The following is a 21,042-nucleotide window of genomic DNA, read 5'->3' on the forward strand; positions in this document are numbered from 1 at the left end:
TCTCATCTGCAATTATAAACGGCACAAGGAATCCCATCAGGGTGAGGGAGGGCAGTGCACCATGCAGGAAGCAACTTGCACACAATCATAAGCAATTGACTGGCAGGCACTTGGACTTTCAGGGAGAGATGAAATTAAAGGAAGGCCTTTACTTACCGATGCTGCCCCCAGCGGGATCCACAGGACCGGCGGCCACAGGGAAGGCAACATGTGGGCCCACTAACTGCTGCACCCTCTCTCTATGTTAGTCACCTGCTAGATATCAGCCTCGCCCCCACCAGTCCTCTGTTGCTCCAAACGGTTGTGGGAGACCTTGGCCTGCAAAGCAAAGAAGGGTTGCTGAGTGGCAGTGCCATGAGGCCTCGGCAATTGTGCAAGTGTGGGTCCATTACATGCAGGTGCAGCTCTCACATGAAAGGGACCCTCCGTAGTGGTATGCACACATATATATACAGGCCTCAGCAATCAAATTGTGCATCACTGACTATATAGTGAAGGTGGGATATCAGAGAAGGTGAAGGAGAGGCTCGCAGATGGAAGGTGAGGAGTTGGGGGAACAAGTACTCACTTTCATCAGTTGAATGATGTCGTTCAGCCTTTTGCGGCATTGGGTGGGGGTGCGGTCATGAATGGAGATCCCCGACACTTCCACAGCGATCTCTCTCCACGCATTCACAGGGACGGTGCAACTGGGTCTGCCTGTGTCCCCATATAGAACACACCTCCTTCCCTCCACAGCTTGGATCAGAGTCTCAAGTTCAACATCCGAGAAGTGGTTGGCCCTCCTTAAACCTCTTGCATTAGCCATTCCTTCGCAAACAACAGAGGCAAACTCAGTGCTCAGGGTCTGGCTGCAAAACCTGCCCTTTAAGAAGTCCAGGGAGCAGCTGCCTTGTTATCAGTAAATGGGCACCAGCTGAATTATGTGGCCCAATTGGCCGCTCCACACCCACATCTCTGCAAAGAGCTCATTCCCGCCACCAATACCACTCCACTCCTTTGTTTCAGCAAAATTGCTGAATTTCGCTCGCATGGCTCCCGCATCCATTGCGGCAGTAATGCACGCTAAAAGGCAATAGTTGCACCTCATTTCGGGCGGTGGGCAATTTTGGCCCCCAAACCTTTTGTCTGTAACAAGTTCCTGCTGGAATAGTTGCACTCAGTCCCAATTCCATTATTTTACAGCAGAAGTGTTTTGGAGCATGACGTCTGAAGTGCGATGATGAAAATGGCAAAAAAATGGGGATTTAGGATTCTGCATTTTTGTCCAAGTCTGAAATGCTACATTTTATTTCCAAGATCAGAAGCAGCATCATTGTTTGTGATCACGTTATGTGACTGTATAATAACACATTTGGGACATGCAACCGGAAGATTGTTTGTTGTTTGTCATGTATGTAACCACAATGTAACACCACTGTATTACTGTATACACTCAACCAAGATGCACACCTTGACCACAAGGGATGAACTTGTGGGAGACACTTCTAACCTGATCACACAGGTATAAAAAGGGAGGTTCCACGCAGGGTCATCGTCTTTGGAGTCCTGTGAATAAAGAATCCTTGTCCCCAGAATGTGCCTCGTGTGGTTTCATACTGTAGAGTAAGGACTTTACATTGTTTACTTCGAAACTATTGCTTGAGCAAATTCATTGTTCACCGATTCTTCATGTTGCTTTTTCATTTACCGGCATCGACAGAGTCATGACCATATACTTGCAGGAAAAGTACAGGAGGTAGAGGAAAATCGAGGGTAGGAGAAAACAATTAATCCAGCAAGCTTGCTCCATCCAAGCTCACGGATTTGCTTCTATCAAAATCTACCCTCAGCTTGTTGATCGCTTACTTTAATGAACATGAAGGAATGCCAAGTTAAAGATGATGATTGAAGTGACTGACTGTCTAACCTCAACAGTCATTGGTTTCACACCACAGTGTAAACAGAGTCTAGTGCAGTTTGGGCTCCAAAGGGCCAGTTTGGGGGGGAATTATTTTTTACTCGTGCCTAAAATAATTCATACCCAACTTTAAAACGCTAAAATTCAGCTGTTTGGTGTGCACCTGTCGTGATGTCACAATATCACCACGTCGCCATCAAACGAGTCACCAGGAGCTCAGATTGGGGCTCGGAGGTGCCTCTGTGATTGGGGGCATACAAATCCAGTGTGAACTCGGGAGCAATTTGCTTCTAATTCCGTCGATGTAGTTTGAATATGCTGTTCATTCCTTCCTTTGTGTCTCATGAGAACAAATCCAGCAGGATTAGTCAGACCTCTATAAACCCTCATTCTTCTTTCTCGACAGATGTGAATCCAGGAAAACTCCATCGTTTGCAGCATAGGAACATTAGAAATAGGAGCAGGAGTAGGCCATTTGGCCTCTCGAGCCTGCTCCGCCATTCAATGAAGTCATGGCTGATCTGATCTTGGCCTCAACTCCACTTCCTTGTCCGCTCCCCATAACTCTCAACTCCCCAATCGTTCAAAAGTCTGCCTATTTCCACCTTAAAAATATTCTATGACCCACCCTCCACAGCTCTCTGGGGTAGAGAATTCCAAAGATTCACAACCCTCTGAGAGCATAGGTTTGAGTTGCTACCTGTGTTTGGACCAGACTGTGTATATTTTCAGTGAGCTTTTGAGAAATTTCTGAAACTAACTGTATTTTTAGACTACTGTGTCTCATGATGTGGAAGCATTAATCATTCAAGTTTTCAGTGAATTTTAATCAGCATCAAAGCAAATAGCAGACATTGAACCAGCCCCCTGTTCCACCCCTGCCCAGCCCTTTGTTAGATTTTGAGCAGGTATAAACCATAGCAAAGCACCAATCATGATATATGAAGACCAGGAGAAGTAAAAGCATATGCACAGCTGTAAAAACCAGCCAGGAGACAAAAATATAGAATCCAGCATTAATGGCAGTTGTTCTTGAATCTTCAAATATTATCGATTCCTTAATACATCTAGGTTGATGCACAGAATAATTATTGTGCTGTATGAATTCTGAAAGTATTAATCTGTTGATTCAAAGTGTATTACTGCTTTCTCAGTGCGGGCAGAGAGGGGAGACAGAGAAAACTGTTTTTCACATTTTCATAAGGGCATTTGGTTTGACACCCATAGTAGGGGTCCTTTGAATGTCTGACAGAAGATCAGCATTTGCTGCCTTAAAACAAGTCATAGCCTCAAAGAGGATTTTCATCAAAGACAAAAGAACTACATCTCACAGCTGCCTAAGGGTCTTTGAGCCTACACTGACAGAATTCTTTATTTTTAACTGTCTACATTCGCATACAGAAGCCGAGGCCTTGCAAACCATTATAGCAAGGTTCAGTGCTTCGGACAAGTCATTTCAAATATTTAAGTTGGCCCATTACCATCGCTTCTCATATATAATGCACAAAGGTTTGTTTTACTTATACTTTTCCAAATAAGCATCACACTTCTTTTGAATAATCAGAAGTGAATCACAAACAATCCTTGTCCAAAGTGAATGTGTGGCTACTATAATGTTTAGATCCTGCATCAACTTCACAGTTACTATGGCCTTGTTTCACTTCACTATTGTGATATCTTCACAGAGCACAGCACACACAGCTTCCTAAGATGGCAGGCTGCTTTCTCGGAACTCTCCAGAAAGTGCCTGTTCTGTTTAATGATTAGCTATACAGTTGCAGTACACAATACGTCCACATCCACAGTGTGGAGCTACAAGCATTACAAGCTTACAGACATTACACTTCTCCCTCCTTAATGAAAAAGCCATCACAACAAACATCATAAATAACTTTCATTTTTATACATATTTACAAATTTAACTTTACCACTTGTTTTCTGTTTCGACGAGGCTACCTTCGCTCTCGAACAGAACCTTCCAAACATGGTGTTGATTTCACACTCATTTGAGGCTCATCCTGAGGAACATTTTCCTCCATGGAATTTCCTTGATTTTCATTTGCACTCACTCTAACTTCAGGCTCTTTGTTTCCCTGACTCGGACTCAGACTTTTATTCTGATTCTCTCCTGGATTTGTTTCCAGTACATTGGATTTAGGATTTGCTACTGGTATATCAAAACTATCTGATGAGTCAGAAATAATTGAATCATTCCCACCTTCAACTCCTTCCATGTCTGTAGGTAAAATATGATCAATATGGACAAACCTAACCTGTCCATTATCAAACATCTTTACCAAATATGTGCGAGGACCACATATCTTCACCACTCTTCCGGGTAACCACTTTAACCATTTATGGTGATGGTTCTTCACTCTCACCTTCTGGTTTAATTTCACTCTTCTCTCTTTTACTCTCCCTTTATCGTGATTCTCTTTCTGTCTTAATTGTGTCTCTTCGACAGACTGTGCCAAATTTGGTAGGAACTTCCCATAATAGTTCAAAAGACCCAAGAATGAACGAAGTTCAGTGACATTCCTGGGAGTGGGTGCATTTCTAATTGCATCCAATTTTTCCATGGTTGGATGTAAACCATCTTTGTCTACTCTGTACCCTAAGTACTCCACTGAGTTGTTAAATAACTCACACTTACGAGCAGACTTAGGAGAATCTGTGCTTCTCTAGCCGTTTGAGGACTTCATTCAATATTTTATTATGAATTTGCCTATTTGGTGCTGAAATTAGTATGTTATCCAAATAACATACTACCCCTTCAATACCTTGCAAAATCTGGTTCATCACCCCTTGGAATATGGCAGGGGCGGAAGACACTCCAAACGGTAGCCTATTAAACTGACATAGGCCTAGATGAGTATTTATAGTCAAACATGACTTGGACTCCTCATCTAGTTCAAGCTGTAAGTAGGCATTCATAAGATCCAGTTTTGAGAAGACCTGACCACCTGTCAGTGTTGTGAACAAATCTTCTACATTCAGCAATGTATTGGGGGCATTACCCTCTAGAACCTGGTTTACGGTTACCTTATAATCACCACACAATTTTACTTTACCATCAGACTTAGGTACAACAACAATGGTGCAGCCCAATTACATTGATCTATCTTACAAATAATGTTCTCAGTCTCTAGTCTTTTGAGTTCTTGCTCAACTTTCTCCTTGAGTGCATATGGTACAGAACGTGGCTTGTAGTAAACCGATCTAGCATCCTTCTGTACCCTGACACTCGCCTTGAAGCCTTGGGTCAGACTGCCCGTTTCGCAGAACGCCTTTGGATACTGCTTGATTACCTCTTCCGTTGATGAAAATCTCGCTTCCACACAGAAAATCTTACTCCAATCCAGCTTCAGTGAGCTCAACCAATTTCTTCCCAGTAAAGCAGTCTTGTCTCCTTTCACTACTATTAGAGACAAGTTCTGAAATTGATCTTTATATTTCACCGGTACGGGGATTCGGCCTACTGCAGGAATTTTCTCTCCCGAGTAGCCTCGCAGCTCTATCTTGGATTTCTCCAGTTGCGGTACAGTGACTCCGGTATTACACTCACTAAGGCACCCATGTCAATTTCCATTGGTATCTTGAATCCCGCAACATCTATGTGGATTTGATGCTTTCCGAATCATTGTCCGTTAACCTTATGCATGCTCCTGATGACGTGTAACTCTAACATCTCCTCGTCCTGTTGTTGTTCTTCCATGTTATGTAGTCTCTTGGGATTTCGACTCATATCTTTGAACGCTGGACTCATAGCTTTGAAAACTGGTTTACCCTTCAGTCGGCATGCCTTTGCAAGATGCCCAGTCTTTCTGCAGAAGAAACACTCTGCCTTCACGTATGGACAACTTTGAGCAATGTGTTGTCCCAGGAACCTATAGCACGACTTCGACGCTCTGGTAGAATTTCCAGTTTCTGAGACTTTCGGCCATAGCCGTCTTTTTCTTTGAACCTGCAGGTGATTTACCTCGGTTGACTGATGACCGTAATTATTATTTAATTCTCGGGAATATTGTTCGGCCATGCCCATCGACCTCGCTGTCTGCCGAATCCCGAAATGATAGCTTTCAGCAATTTCTAACGGTTTGGGGTTATTGTGCTGCTCCAGCTTCGTTAAAATCTCTTTAGGCGTTGTGTCCTTTGGCTTGTCAGGCACATTTACAAGGGTTTCATATAATGCCGGACCTGCCACTGTTAAGAAAATCGCTTTCTTACGTTCCAACACAGCCTGGTTCTGGACTGCATTGTCTGGAACTTCGATTATGTTATTTGCAGTGAAATACATTTCTAGCCGATCCACATACGCTTTAAAACGTTCCCAGTCATGTCTATATTCACCCAAATATCCAATTACACCTGCCATTTTTAATCTCTAGCTGTTCACACCATGTGCTATTTTTTTTACCTCGGATTTTTGTAGCTTTTTTCAAAGACAGAAACTTCCAAAGTCTGCTGTCGGCTGGCTAAATCCTTCACCAACAAAAATTAAGCTTTAAATCATCTTAAAAATCTCATCCTCGGTTGCCAAATGTGATATCTTCACAGAGCACAGCACACACAGCTTCCTAAGAGCTCTCTCGGAACTCACCGGCAAGTGCCTGTTCTGTTTAATGATTAACTATACAGTTGCAGTACACAATACGTCCACATCCACAGTGTGGAGCCACAAGCATTACAAGCTTACAGACATTACAACTATCTCCCCCAACGTTCTTACTTTCTTATCTTTTCCTGAAGCTGATGGTTCTTACTGGGCTGCAGGTCTACTGGTGCTGAATGGCTTGTCGAAGTGGTTGCTCTCTATTTGCACGTTCAAATACTGAGTCTTGCTGGCATTCAATCATGGATAGTGTGATATATTCTTTACAACCTCACAAACACACAGACTCCAAAATGGCTGTTAACTCAGGAACTTGTCAGGTGACCTGTCACCTAATGCCTTTATTGTGAAAACAGCAGTGGCTGCATTACCACATAGGCAGTCCCTCAGAGTCGAGGATGACTTGCTTCCACACTAGAAATGAGTTCTCAGGCGACTGAAGAGCCCAATGCGGGACCTACAGTCTCTGTCACAGGTGCGGCAAACTGTGGTTGAAGGAACAGGTGGGTGGGGTGCCTGAGTTGCCACGCTCTCCTTCCGCTGTAACGCTTGGCTTCAGCTTGCTCTTGGCAAAGAGACTCGAGGTGTTCAGTGCCTTCCCGGATGCTTTTCCTCCACTTTTGGTGGTCTTGGGCCAGAGATTCCCAGGTGTTGGTGGGGATGTTATATTTTTTCAAGGAGGCTTTGAGGGTGCCCTTGATGCATTTTCTCTACCCACCTGGGTCTCGCTTGCCATGTCGGAGTTCCGAGTAGAGCGCTTATTTTGGGACTCTCGTGTCAGGCATTTGGGCAATGTGGCCCGTCCAGCAGAGCTTATCGAGCGTGGTTAATGCTTCAATGCCGGGGATATTGGCCTGAGTGACGACACAGATGTTGGTGTATCTATCCTGCCAATGGATTTGCAGGATCTTGCGGAGGAGAGCCCCAGGATCCAGCACGGCATTGGCAGGAGCTGACCTGAGGGGAAACAGCAGTGGAACAGGAGCGAAGCAGGAGGCATTAAAACAGTAGTCCACTTGGTGGGACTATATATTACACTTCTCCCTCCTTAATGAAGAAGTAATTATAACAAACAATCATCATACATAACTTGCATGGTTATACATAACAAAAGATATGGACCTATTTTGCCATATTTTCAAATCAAATCAAACTTAACCACTGGTTTTCTGTTTTGAAGAGGATACCTTCACTCTCGAACAGAACCTTTCAAACATGGTGTCGAACTTAGACTCCTTCTAGGCTGATCCTGAGTAGAGTTTTCCTCCAAGGGATGTCCTTGATCTACATTTAAACTCTCGACAACTTCAGATTGTTTGTCTGCCTGACTCAGACTAAGTCTTAAATTCTGACTTTCTCTTGGACTTGTTTCGAGTGCATTTGATGTAGGATATGACACTGGTACTGTACTTGTAATCTGATGAGTCAGAAATAATCGAATCATTCCAACTTTCAACTCCTTCCACATCTGTATGTAAAATATGATCAATGTGAACAAACCTAACTTGTCCATGATCAAACATTATGACCAAATATGTGCGAGGACCACATATCTTCACCACTCTTCCTGGTAACTACTTTAACCATTTATGGTGATAGTTCTTCACTCTCACCTTCTGATTTAATTTCACACTTCTGTCTCTTACTCTACCTCTATCATGATTCTCTTTAGATATGTCATAGTGAACTAACACGGTGCTCTCTACCAACTGGCTTTAACATTCCTTGAATGCTGCGTCGCATTCTTCTGACCACTTCCACTGGACCTGTTTTTTCAACAGCTCATTCAGTGGATGTAATACAGTAGCCAAATTTGGTAGGAAGTTCTTCCCATAATAGTCCAAAAGACCCAAAAATGATCAAAGTTCAGTGAGATTCTTGGGAGTGGGTGCATTTCTAATTGCATCCAGCTTTCCCTTGGTTGGATGTAAACCATCTTTGTCTACTCTGTGTTCTAAGTACTCCCTGAGTTTTGAAATAACTCACATTTGTGAGCAGTCACTCATACTCTGTGCTTCTTTAGCCATTTGAGCACTTCATTCAAAACATTATTATGGATTTGTATGTTTGGTGTGTCATCTAAATAATATGCCTTGCAAAATCTGGTTTATCACCTCTTGGAATATGGCGGGGGCAGAAGACACTCCAAATGGTAGCCTATTAAATTGATATAGGCCTAGATGAGTATTTATAGTCAAGCAAGACTTGGATTCCTCATCTATTTCAAGTTGTAATTAGGCATTTGTGAGATCTAACTTTGAGAAGATCTGACCACTTGTCAGCATTGTAAACAAATCTTCTACATTTGGCAATGATTTTGTAGATTACCCTCTCGAACCAGGTTTATGGTTACTTTATGATCACCACACAAGCTAACCTTACCATTGGGTGTAGCCCAATTATATCAATCTATCTTGGAGATTGTTATGTATTCAACTATCATTGTAACCCATGGAAAAACTGACCTAAATTGTACACCTTGAGAACACTGACCACAGGGGGCGAACTTGTGGGAGACACTCCTAACCTGGACTTTCCGGTATAAAAGGGGAAGCTCCACCCACCTTCAGTCTCTTGAGGTCTTGGTAATAAAGGTAACTGGTCACAGAGTGACCTTCTTTCAAGTATGATAATATGGCATGGGGATGGGAACCTATGCAGGGAGACAGAGGGGAATAAAATGGAGGCAGAAGTAAAAAATAGAAAGGAGAAGAGTAAAAGTGGAGGGCAGAGAAACCCAAGGCAAAAAACAAAAAGGGCCACTTTACAGCAGAATTCTAAAGGGTCAAAGTGTGTTAAAAAGACAAGCCTGAAGGCTCTGTGCCTCAATGCGAGGAGTATTCAGAATAAGGTGGACGAATTAACTGCGCAGACAGCAGTTAACGGGTATGATGTGAATGGCATCACGGAGACATGGCTCCAGGATGACCAAGGCTGGGACCTCAACATCCAGAGGTATTCAGCATTTAGGAAGGATAGACAGAAAGGAAAAGGAGGTGGGGTGGTGGTGTTGCTGGTTAAAGAGGAAATTAATGCAATTGCAAGGAAGGAAATTAGCGTGGATGATGTGGAATCGGTTTGGGTGGAGCTACGGAATACCAAAGGGCAGAAAACGCTAGTGGGAGTTGTGTACAGGCCATCAAATAGTAGTAGTGAGGTTGGGGACAGCATCAAACAAGAAATAAGGGATGTGTGCAATAAAGGTACAGCAGTAATCATGGGCGACTTTAATCTACATATTGATTGGGCTAACCTAACTGGTAGCAATGCGGTGAAGGAGGATTTCCTTGAGTGTATTAGGGATGGTTTTCTAGACCAATATGTCGAGGAACCAACCAGAGAGCTGGCCATCCAAGACTGGGTGATGTGTAATGAGAAGGGACGAATTAGCAATCTTGTAGTGCGAGGCCCCTTGGGGAAGAGTGACCATAATATGGTAGAATTCTTTATTAAGATGGAGAGTGACAAAGTTAATTCAGAAGCTAGGGTCCTGAACATAAGGAAAGGTAACTTTGATGGTATGAGGCGCCAATTGGCTAGATTAGACTAATAATGATACTTAAAGAGTTGACGGTGGATAGGCAATGGCAAACATTTAAAGATCATATGGATGAACTTCAACAATTGTACATCCCTGTCTGGAGTAAAAATAAAATGGGGAAGGTGGCTCAACTGTGACTAACAAGGGAAATTAAGGATAGTGTTAAATCCAAGGAAGAGGCATACAAATTAGGCAGAAAAAGTAGCAAGTCGGAGGACTGGAAGAAATTTAGAATACAGCAGAGGAGGACAAAGGGATTAATTAAGAGGGGGAAAATAGAATACGAGAGAAAGCTTGCTAGAAACATTAAAAATGACTGCAAAAGCTTCTATAGATAAGTGAAGAGAAAAAAATTAGTGAAGACAAACGTAGGTCCCTTGCAGTCAGATTCGGGTAAATTTATAATGGGGAACAAAGAAATGGCACACCGATTGAACAAGTACTTTGGTTCTGTCTTCACAAAGGAAGACACAAATAACCTTTTGGATGTACTCGGGGTCCGAAGGTCCAGTGAGAAGGTGGAACTGAAGGATATCCTTATTAGGCGGAAAATTGTGTTCGGGAAATTGACGGACTTGAAGGCCGATAAATCCCCAGGGCCTGATAGTCTACATCCCAGAGTACTTTAGGAAATGGCCCAAGAAATAGTGGATGCATTGGTGATAATTTTCCAACAGTCTATCGACTCTGGATCAGTTCCTATGGACTGGAGGGTTGCTAATGTAACACCACTTTTTAAAAAAGGAGGGAGAGAGAAAACGGGTAAATATAGACCAGTTAGCCTGATATCAGTTGTGGGGAAAATGTTGGAATCAATCATTAAGGATGAAATAGCAGCACATTTGGAAAGCAGTGATAGGATTGGTCCAAGTCAGCATGGATTTATGAAGGGGAAATCAAGCTTGACAAATCTTCTGAAATTTTTTGAGGATGTAACAAGTAGAGTGAACAGGGGCGAACCAGTGGATGTGGTGTATTTGGACTTTCAAAAGGCTTTTGACAAGGTCCCTCACAAGAGATTGGTGTGCAAAATTAAAGCACATGGTATTGGGGGTAATGTACTGACGTGGATAGAGAACTGGTTGGCAGACAGAAAGCAGAGAGTCGGGATAAACGGGTCCTTTTAAGAATGGCAGGCAGTGACTAGTGGAGTGCCGCAGGGCTCGGTGCTGGGACCCCAGTTCTTTACAATATATATTAATGATTTGGATAATGGAATTGAGTGTAATATCTCTAAGTTTGCAGATGACACTAACTGGGTGGCGGTGTGAACTGTGAGGAGGATGCTAAGAGGCTGCAGGTTGATTTGGACAGGTTAGGTCAGTGGGCAAATACATGGCGAATGCAGTATAATATGAATAAATGTGAGGTTATCCGCTTTGGGGGCAAAAACACGAAGGCAGAATATTATCTGAATGGCGGCAGATTAGGAAAAGGCGAGGTGCAGCGAGACCTGGGTGTCATGATTCATCAGTCATTGAAGGTTGGCATGCAGGTACAGCAGGCGGTGAAGAAGGCAAATGGTATGTTGGCCTTCATAGCAAGGGGATTTGAGTATAGGAGCAGGGAAGTCTTACTGCAGTTGTACAGGGCCTTGGTGAGGCCCCACCTGGAATATTGTGTTCAGTTTTGATCTCCTAATCTGAGGAAGGACGTTCTTGCTATTGAGGGAGTCCATTGAAGGTTCACCAGACTGATTCCTGGGATGGCAGGACTGACATATGAGGAGAGACTGGATCGACTGGGCCTGTATTCACTGGAGTTTAGAAGGATGAGAGGGGATCTCATAGAAACATATAAAATTCTGAAGGGACTGGACAGGTTAGATGCAGGAAGAATGTTCCCGATGTTGGGGAAGTCCAGAACCAGAGGACATGGTCTTAGGATAAGGGGTAAGCCATTTAGGACTGAGATGAGGAGGAACTTCTTCACTCAGAGAGTTGTTAACCTATGGAATTCCCGACCACAGAGAGTTGTTGATGCCAGTTCTTTGGATATATTCAAGAGGGAGTTAGATATGGCCTTTGTGGCTAAAGGGATCAAGGGGTATGGAGAGAAAGCAGGAACGGGGTACTGAAGGAATGATCAGCCATGATCTTATTGAGTGATGGTGCAGGCTCGAAGGACCAGATGGCCTACTCCTGCACCTATTTTCTATGTTTCTATGTTTCTAAGTATGGGCCTCATGTACATTTATACTGTGTAGTAAGGACATATCATTGGCGACGAGAAACTGGGATTTAAGCCACGCGAGCATGGCCACCAGCAGCACAGAAGAGAGATACTGTGTTTGTGATGATTCGGTCGACTTTATTGAGAGACTACAGCGAAGTTTTATCACTAAGGAATGGTTGGGACAGGATTCGGCCGACAAACGCAGGGCTCATCTCCTGACAGTTTGTGGATCCAGAACGTACTCCCTGATGAAGGACCTTCTAGTGCCAGAGAAGCCGGCGGACAAGACGTTCGAAGAGCTCAGTAAGTTGATCGGGGAACACCTTAAACCGGCGAGCAGCATGCACATGGCGAGACACACACCGGTGGTGAGAAGGGCAAAGCATTCCAGACTTCATGGCAGATCTCCGGTGACTGGCGAACCTATGTAAGTTCCCAGATGCATGCAGAGTGGAGATGCTACAAGACTTTTTTTTTGAGGTTTTCAGGAAACTGATTGAGACCAAAGACTTAACCTTGGAAGCGGCGGCTCTGATAGCCCAGACAATTATCTCAGGGGAGGAAGAGACCAGAATGATTTATAGCAAAAATCTTGGCTCAAATGCGGCAAACAATCAGGGAGTCAACATTGTTAATGCGGCACAAAGTTCTCCAGACAGACAAGGGCAATCAGACATGCCCCAGCATGCAGTCAAACCCAAAGTGGGAATTCAACAGAGACAATGGCTAGCCGAACGGCGATTCATGCCATCGCAATGGACAATGCAGCCAGTAATGGGGCCATCAACAACTGTCAATGGCGCGTTTAAGGAGAGTTACAGAGACAGTCAGAGATGATTGACTGGTAATGGACCTTTTGTTTCCATCAATGGGGCCTCCAGCTCATGCTGGAGGTGTGGAGGCAAACACCCAGCCAGAGCTTGCAGGTATCAGCAATATACCTGCAGAAACTGCAATGTCAGCAGTCACTTGGTGCATATGTGCAGGAAACCTGCAGCCAGGTTGATGTACAAGGAGGACGGGCCTGATGTAAGCCCTACGAGGCCAAATGAATACTGGGGGAAATCGCTAGAAGCTGAAGTTCGGCAAGTTCATGTGGAGCACATACACAGTTCATATACCAGGACGCCACCGATAATGATGAAAGTGCTCCTCAATGACATCCCAGTATTAATGGAGCTAGACACGGGGGCCAGCCCATCCCCGATGAGTATCAAACAGTTCGAAAGGTTGTGGGTGTCCAAGGCCAGGAGGCCAAAATTATTGCCGATTGACACACTGCTACGGACATATACAAAGGAGATCATTCCGGTGCTCGGCAGCGCCATGGTAGTCGTGACCCACAAAGATTCGGAGAACAGTTTGCCACTCTGGATTGTCCCGGGGGATGGTCCCGCACTACTGGGAAGGAGTTGGCTTGCTGTCATGAACTGGAAATGGGGCGATGTCAATACAATTGCTTCTGTGGAGCGAGTGTCATGCTCACAGGTCCTGGACAAATTTGACTCATTATTTCAACCCGACATTGGCACTTTCATGGGGACCAAGGTAGTGATTTACATAAACCGGATGTCAGGCCAGTACACCACAAGGCCAGAGCGGTGCTGTACGTGATGTGAGAAAAGATAGAATGCGAATTGGACCGCCTGCTGAGGGAAGGCATCATCTCGCCAGTCGAATTCAGTGATTGGGCGAGCCCGATCGTGCCGGTGCTAAAGGCGGATGAGTCGGTCAGAATATGTGTCGATTACAAGGCCACCATCAATCGGGTGTCACTCCAAGACCAGTACACGCTACCGAGAGCGGAGGACCTCTTTGCGACGCTATCCGGTGGCAAACTTTTTTCAAAATTGGACCTGACCTCAGCTTACATGATCCAGGAGCTGGCGAGTGAGTCGAAGAAGCTGACCACCATCACGACACACAAGGGGTTGTTTGAGTATAACAGATGTCCATTCGGAATTCGTTCGGCCGCCGCGATCTTCCAACGAAACATGGAAAGTCTCCTCAAGTCGATTCCAAGGACGGTGGTTTTCAAGACGACATCCTCATCACGGGTCGCGATACTGAAGAACACCTCCACAACCTCGAGGAGGTGCTATGCAGACTGCACGGGGTAGGGCTGCGACTGAAAGAGGCGAAGTGCGTCTTCTTAGCTCCAGAGATAGAATTCCTGGGGAGGAGGGTAGCAGCAGACGGGATCAGACCGACTGCGTCCAAAACGGAAGCGATCCAGAGAGCACCCAGACCCCGTAACACGACGGAGCTGCGTTCGTTCCTGGGGCTCCTCAACTATTTTGGCAACTTTCTTCCCAAATTGAGCACGCTGTTAGAGCTGCTACACATGTTCCTACGCAAAGGTCGTGATTGAGTCTGGGGCGACAGCCAGCAAAGGGCTTTTGATAGAGCACGCAATTTGTTGTGCTCCAACAAACTGTTAATGCTACATGACCCATGTAAGAAACTTGTTTTAACATGCGATGCGTCAGGTGTGTGTTGCAGCATGTGAATGCCAATGGTCAGTTACAGCCAGTAGCTTATGCCTCCATAAGTCTGTCCGAGGCAGAAAGGGGCTACGGGATGGTAGAAAAGGAAGCGCAAGCATGTGTATATGTAGTAAAAAAAAATGCACCAGTACCTGTTTGGTAGGAAATTTGAGCTGGAGACAGATCACAAACTCCTAAAGTTCCTTTTGGCCGACAACTAGGTCATAAATGCGAATGCATCGGCCCGCATACAGAGGTGGGCACTTACGTTAGTCGCCTATGACTGCACAATTCGGCACAGACAGGGCACTGAAAACTGTGCCGATGCACTCAGCAGGCTCCCACCAGCCACCACTGAGGGGGCAACTAAGCTTGATGCTGAGATAGCCATGGCTGTTGAAGCTTTCGAAAGCGAAGGCTCACCTGTGACAGCCCATCAGATTAAAGTCTGGACAAATACAAACCCGCTACTGTCTTTAGTTCAGAAATGTATTCTGAATGGGGACTGGGCAACCACATACGGGGCATGCCCTGAGGAGTTTAAACCGTTTCATAGGCACAAGGATGAACTCTCGATTCAGGCCGATTGTTTACTGTGGGGAAACCGAGTAGTCATGCCCCAGAAGAAGAGAGAGATGTTTATCAGAGAATTTCACAATGAGCACCCGGGCATTGTCATGATGAAGGCAATTACCAGGTCACGCATTTGGTGGCCAGGGATAGATGCAGACCTGGAACTTTGTGTTCGCAGGTGCAACACGTGTGCTCAGCTGGGCAACGCACCAAGGGAAGCTCCCCTTAGCCCCTGGTCCTGGTCCACCAAGCCATAGTCACGCATCCATGTGGACTACCAGGTCATCAGAACATAAGAACATAAGAATTAGGAACAGGAGTAGGCCATCTTGCCCCTCGAGCCTGCTCCGCCATTCAAAAAGATCATGGCTGATCTGGCCATGGACTCAGCTCCACTAACCCGCCCGCTCCCCGTAACCCTTAATTCGCTTATTGGTTAAAAATCTATCGATCTGTGATTTGAATACATTCAATGAGCTAGCCTCAACTGCTTCCTTGGGCAGAGAATTCCACAGATTCACAACCCTCTGGGAGAAGAAATTCCTTCTCAACTCGGTTTTAAATTGGCTCCCCCGTATTTTGAGGCTGTGCCCCCTAGTTCTAGTTTCTCCGACCAGTGGAAACAACCTCTCTGCCTCTATCTTGTCTATCCCTTTCATTATTTTAAATGTTTCTATAAGATCACCCCTCATCCTTCTGAACTCCAATGAGTAAAGACCCAGTCCACTCAATCCTTTCATGGGAAAAATGTTTTTGGTTGTAGTAGACGCCTACTCCAAATGGATTTAGGGTGCCATTTTAAATTCAAGCATATCCTCTGCCACGGTAAAAAGTGTACGGGCAATGTTCGCTGCCCATGGTCTACCGGACGTCTTGGTCAGTGACAATGGCCTGTGCTTCACAAGCATTGAATTCCAGGACTTCATGGCAGGCAATGGAATCAACCATGTCAGAACGACACCGTTCAAGCCGGCCTCAAACTGTCAAGCGAAATGAGCAGTGCAGATAATCAAACAGGGGATGCTCAGAATCCAAGGGGGTTCCCTACAAAGCCGCTTATCACGCCTCCTGTTGGCCAATAGATCCTGACCACACTCACTCACAGGGGTTCCACCCGCAGAGCTGCTAATGAAAAGGATGCTCAAAACCAGGTTATCCCTTATAAACCCTACTATGAGAACAATGTGACTACCATGACAAGAATGCGAGGGCGCGATATATTGATGTCAATGACCCTGTTTTTGTCCTTAATTATGCTGCAGGGCCCAAATAGCTTGCAGGCACTGTGATTGCCAAAGAGGGGAATAGGGTTCTGGTAGTTAAACTTACCAATGGATAAATCTGCCGCAAACACATGGATCAAACTAAAAGGAGATTCAGCAACCCCATAGAAGAAGCAGAGGAAGAACATGACGTAGAGTTTACTCCACCACAGGCGACCGAACACCAGAACCAAGTGGAGGAGAGCCCAGTCACTGTGGGCAGTCTGGACAGGCCTGAGGCACCGCAAACAGCAGACACTCAGGCCAGCACCCAACAACCGGAGCCCCAACTCAAGCGCTCTACAAGGGAGCGTAAACCACCAGAGAGAATTAACCTGTGATCCCAATTCGACTTTCGGAGGGGGATGTGATGTCATGTATTCAACTATCATTGTAACCCATGTATAAGCTGACCTAAGTTGTAGACCTTGAGAACATTGACCACAGGGGGCGAACTTGTGGGAGACACTCCTAACATGGACTTTCCGGTATAAAAGGGTAAGCTCCACCCACCTTCAGCCTCTTGAGGTCTTTGTAATAAAGGTAACTGGTCACAGAGTGACCTTCTCTCAATTATGGGCCTCGTGTGCATTTATACTGTGTAGTGAGGACCTAGCAGAGATAATGTTCTCAGTCTCTAGTCTTTTGAGTTCTCATTCAACTTTCTCCTTGAGTGCATATGGTACGGGACGAGACTTGCAGTAAACTGGTCTCGCGTCCTTCTGTACTTGACACTCATCTTGAAGCCTTGGATTGCACTGCCTGTTTCACAGAACACCTTCGGATACTTCTTGATGACATCATCCTTTGATGCAAATCTCGTTTCAACACACAAAATCTCACTCCAATCCAGCTTCAGTGATCCCAACCAATTTCTTCCTAGTAAGGCAGGCTTGTCTCTACTAATAGAGGCAAGCTCTGAAATTGATCCTTGTATTTCACCGGCCGACCATATGAATGTTCTCTCCTGAGTAGCCTCGCAGCTCTATCTTGGATTCTCCAATGGGAAATCACGCAATTTGTCAAGATATAGCGATTCCGGGACTACGCTTACGGATGCACCAGTTTCGATTTCCATGGGTATCCTGGTTCCTGCAACATCTACTTGGATGATACTTTTTGAATTGCTGTTAGACACGCTCATGCACCTAATGACGTGTGTCTCTTCATCTTGTTGCTTTTCTTCCATGCTATGTACTCTCTGGGGATTTCTCCAAATACCCTTGAAAGTTTGTTAACTCTTCAGTCGGCATGCCTTCGCAAGATGCCCAGTTTTCATGCAGAAGAAACACTCTGCCTTCATATATGGACAACTTTGAGCAATATGTTGTCCCAGACACCGATAGCATGACTTCAATGCTGTGTTACCATTGTCAGTTGCTGAGACCTTGGGACCCAACTGCCTTTTTCTTTTAACCTGCAGGCGATTTACTTCGGTTATCTGATGAAATTCTCAGGAATATTGGTCGGCCATATCCTTTGACATAGCTGTCTGGCAACCTAAATCAAAAGTCAAGTTAGGAGTTGTCAACAACTTTCTTCTGATCGCTTCATTTTTCATTCCACAAACTAAGCGGTCATGCAATGCTCGGTCCTGAAAGTTTACGAAATTACAATGATTAGATAGATATCTTCTTTAATGTTACAATGTACTCACTGATGCTTTCGTCAATTAACTGATCTCGTGTTCCAAAACAATAACTTTCAGCAATTTACAGGGGCTCAGGACTGTAGTGCTGTTCTAACTTCCTTAGAATCACCATAAATGATATATCTTTTGACTTGACGGGAACAAGCACATTTTTTAGGGTTTCATACTCCTCGGGGCCTGCTTCAGTCACGAAAATAGTCTGTTTTATTTCCAACATCACCCGGTTACGGTTTTCATGATCGGGGACTTAAGTGATATTATTCACAGTAAAAAACATTTCTAGTCGCTCCACATATGTTCCGAAAGTCTCATGGTCACGATGGGAATTCACCCAAGCGCCCTATTATTCCCATAGACGCAGCCATCTGGACTCTGGCAGTTCAGCCAAGTGCGTTTGTAATTTACCTTGGATTTTTATCTGTTCTGCAAACAAAGGACCTCTCTAGTCTCTCTGTTGTTTGGCTGGAATCATCCACCAACAAAAATTTCAGCTAGGTAACCCAGAAATTCTATCCTTTGTTGTCAATGTGATATAATCTTTACGACTGCACAAACACACAGACTCCAAGATGGCTGTTAATTCAGGAATGTGTTCGGTGACCTGTCACCTGATGCCTTTACTGTAAAAACAGCAGTGGCTGCATTACCACAGTAGTCCACTAGGCAGAGCAGTAGTCCACTAGGTGGAACTATATATTACAGATAGTCATCAGAGCCAAGCTAGATCTTGTCTTCACTTGGCAATCCACACACTTTTCAGTTGGGGGTCATTGCATGGTGATCTGTAGAAGTAACTTGTCTGTTTCTTTTTTAAAACCATTCCTCTTCCAAAGGCTGCTGAGGGCAGTCGTTGTAACCCTGGCTGAGATCAGCCAAGTCAACAGAGCCCAAAGATTGAATCTGGGCCCTCTAGTCTGTGTGGCTCAGTATTGCAGGGAACAGTGTGTCTACTCATCACACCATCAAGGGAGTTATAGCTTGGCAAAAAAAAAACATAAATCATTGAAGCTTCCCTTGTGAGAACCCAGCGCACAGACTGGAGGAAGAGATGGAAATAGTTAATAGATGACGATGAAAGCCCCCACTTTTTCTTTAATCAGCAATGTTTTGTATCCTCGGGGAAGGGAAATTCAAAGCTAAACAAAGTGGTACTTGACTGTTTGATGTGTTATTGATGTTAGGTGCTTATCTATATTTTATGAGTTAAAGTGTATTAAAATAGAAATTGCACCAAGAGCAGATTATGGAATGGCAGAGCGTATACAGGACTGTTCCAAGCATCTCACTGATGAAAGAGAGATCTTAGCAGCTTGTGTGTGTGACAGTAAGGAGCGCAGAAACTAGTCTGCAATTTATTCATTTCTTTAGATTATGTCACAGAATTCTTTTGATGAAGCCTTGTGGGAAAACAAAACAAAAAAATGGGTTTTCATCATATTCCAGAAATGAAAATTCCACTTTTCTCAAAACTACAATTTTTGTTGCATCCAATTTAATTTTGTTGGAAATGTTTGTCTTGCCCAATAATATAAATTGGGCAAGTGTGTCATAAATAATAATGTTGCAATTGCTTGTTTCATCTACTTATAGATCAAACTGTATCTTTTGATAAATAATTTTGATTTATGTTTTTTTTTTGCCAAGCTATAACTCCCTTGATGGTGTGATGAGTAGACATACTGTTCCCTGCATTACTGAACCCCTTAATACTAGGGGGATCAAGGGGTATGGCGAGAAAGCAGGAATGGGGTACTGAAGTTGCATGTTCAGCCATGAACTCATTGAATGGCAGTGCAGGCTCGAAGGGCCGAATGGCCTACTCCTGCACCTATTTTCTATGTTTCTATGTTTCTAAAAGATCAATTGGGGTTGTTTCCTGATTTAATTACCAGCAATACACCTTTGATGTGCAAGAAATGTTTTATTAGACTTTAAATGTGAAGCAGTTATACAAAGTTTTCTTATCTTTGGAAATTATTAGAGATGGTATTTGGAATAGCTTTTAGATTCTCTACATGAAAGGGACTGACCAAAATGTTTTTGTCATTTAACGCATTAATAGTTCAATATTTGGATGGACTGCTACTGTATTCTGACAGTTGTTTTGTTCCTGGTTCAAAGGTTACAGTATGATAGATAGTTACTGAAGGTTTTATGAAAAGATAGAAACAATTAAATGTGTGATAGAAATTCAATGTTTTTTTTTACATAAAAGGGCACATTTCGAGTCATTTTGCTCATCATCATCATAGGCAGTCCTTCAAAATCGAAGAAGACTTGCTTCCACTCTAAAAATGAGTCCTGAGGTGGCTGAACAGTCCAATACGGGAATTAGCCTCTGCCACAGGTGGGACAGACAGTAGTTGAAGGAAAGGGTGAGTGGGATTGGTTTGCCGCATACTCTTTCCGCTGCCTGCGCTTGATTTCTGCATGCTCTCAGCAATGAGACTTGAGGTGCTCAGCGCCCTCCCGGATGTACTTCCTCCACTTAAGGTGGTCTTTGGCCAGGGACTCCCAGGTGTCAGTGGGGATGTTGCACTTTATCAAGGAGGTTTTGAGGGTGTCTTTGAAACATTTCCTCTGCCCACCTTGGGCTCGCCTGCCGTGTAGGAGCTCCGAGTAGAGCGCTTGCTTTTGGAGTCTTGTGTCATGCATGCGAACAATGGGGCTAACAAAGATCATTACCCCAAACCATTACAGACATTTTTGTATTTGTTGTACTTATAGTATTTGTCAGATTTTATTCTACATAATTACTATTGTCTTATACATCATGCAAGATCACAAGATAATTATGAATGTGGAAGGCCATTCAGCCCATCTTATTTAATCCATCCAGAAT

Source organism: Pristiophorus japonicus, chromosome 4 (genome assembly GCF_044704955.1).
Source record: "Pristiophorus japonicus isolate sPriJap1 chromosome 4, sPriJap1.hap1, whole genome shotgun sequence".
NCBI lineage: Eukaryota > Metazoa > Chordata > Chondrichthyes > Pristiophoridae > Pristiophorus > Pristiophorus japonicus.